This window comes from Topomyia yanbarensis, chromosome 2 (assembly GCF_030247195.1).
Source record: "Topomyia yanbarensis strain Yona2022 chromosome 2, ASM3024719v1, whole genome shotgun sequence".
Lineage (NCBI taxonomy): Eukaryota > Metazoa > Arthropoda > Insecta > Diptera > Culicidae > Topomyia > Topomyia yanbarensis.
This window is the reverse complement of record NC_080671.1, coordinates 461,078,656-461,080,559: the sequence shown is the minus strand read 5'-3', so window position 1 is coordinate 461,080,559 and position 1,904 is coordinate 461,078,656.

The following is a 1,904-nucleotide window of genomic DNA, read 5'->3' as shown; positions in this document are numbered from 1 at the left end:
GACTTTTCACGAAATGGCGCTCTTTAAGGGACCACTTCAATGGAAAAAAATGCTTGGCCACGGAAAACATTTTAGGAACACTGTTGATTACTTTGATGGTTCTGACAAGACACACCAAGCAAAAATCTAGCGATTTATTTGAAAACGTTCCTTTTTGCAAATTCATATACGCTGAGAAAAAAATGCAGAGTTTGCATATTTTCTGTTTCCGTCTCTTTTATTCTGCTGTGATTTTTATGCATTTTTAGCATGTGCTTCTAGGAAGCATTCAATGTCGAGAAGAGCAATTTACAGCTGAAGAGGCAAGAGGCAGATAGAAATATTTACTATCGATGACTAAATAAAGTTTCAGTGTATTATGTATAGCAACGAAACCCTAGTAAGTCCAGCCGGAATTCTTGTTGGTGACCGGTTAGTTTTCAATCTCCAGGGATCACCTGATCTAATTAGTTTGATAGTAATTTTTGACGATACAAAGAAATCAGATATACTGCAGCGAGACAGATTGTTCAAGTGAATGCATAGATAAATGGTGCCTTGAAGTAAACTCTATTTGATAACTACGGTGACGCATGATTCTAATTCTGCATTTTGCTACATGCATAGAATTTTTTTTACAAAACTAGGCAGAGATGGCGGATGACCTAGGTAGTATGAGTAGTATTACCCACTCGAATATATCTGAGAGGGTAATTACCCACTTGAAATTTTTGGAAAACCTGAAATTTGAAATCAGACGAGCAGGTGTCTCGCACGCACAATACTACCGTCTGAAATCCTCGATGTACCACAATGCCATGTGCTCCAAATGCACCGCGGGTAATTTTATCGGATTGTTATGCTAGTATGAGTATTGCAAAAATGCGGTATTTATCTAGTCCCCCCCACGCTTTTAGCCTAACACCGGCCCTGAAACTAGTTCACGCCAAATATCCTGTGGTGTTGCACTCAAATATTTAGTAAGATCACTGCGGTTGTGTGCCAAATATGTTTAGTTTTATCTTACAAATCTAGTTCATAATTTGAAGAAACACTGTTTCGACCAAAAGAGCAAAACACTGATCGATGTTCATGATGTCAAGAGGTTAGTCACGATTTTCGCAATTACTATGTACATTGTCGTTTGAGGAGCTTAGTCACAAATTTAATATTCGTTTTGCGTTGTATATTATATGTACAATTTATAATTATTATATACTTATAATTATAATAATCCAAAGTTTTGTGAAATCGTTCACGTGAAAATTTTCAGACCTGGTGCAGAGTTGCATGAAAGTGCAAATGATTAGAGATATCTTTTAAATTTCGCAAGCATGAAGCATGCACAAAATTGCACATTTCATGAACTATATCATGAAATTGGAAACGTATTTTGATTTTGTGAATTATTTTACAAATAAGAAGGGTTCATCGTGACTAACATACTCGGAATCAAGAATTAGTTTACGAGGCTTGAAGGGATCCATGAATATTATTTCGTGAAACTAAAGCAGTAGTTTTATTGCCTCATTCACAACCAGAATTAAAAATAATCAAAGCACTTTTTTGACGGCAGAAAATGTACCTGATGCGACTCGTGGTGAATAGAAAAATTTTTCATTCAAATATCCATGTTATTCATTCAGTTGAATATCGTACAATATATTCATTTGAATAATTATCTAGGAAAATGTTTTCAAATGCCGGTAAAGTATATGAAACAACAATCATCGCTTATATTGTGTCAGGGCCCACTTTGATACGTTTGATTCGTTGCTGCACGGTCGCTTAGGGTAATAATCGGAGACGAATGAAAATCTGCATGGATGAATGGGCGGTTTGTTCGTTTGACGTTTTCAGCTGCCTCACTGAATATTGAAAATGAATGCGGCTGAATATGATCAATTTTCATTCAATGACTTTGA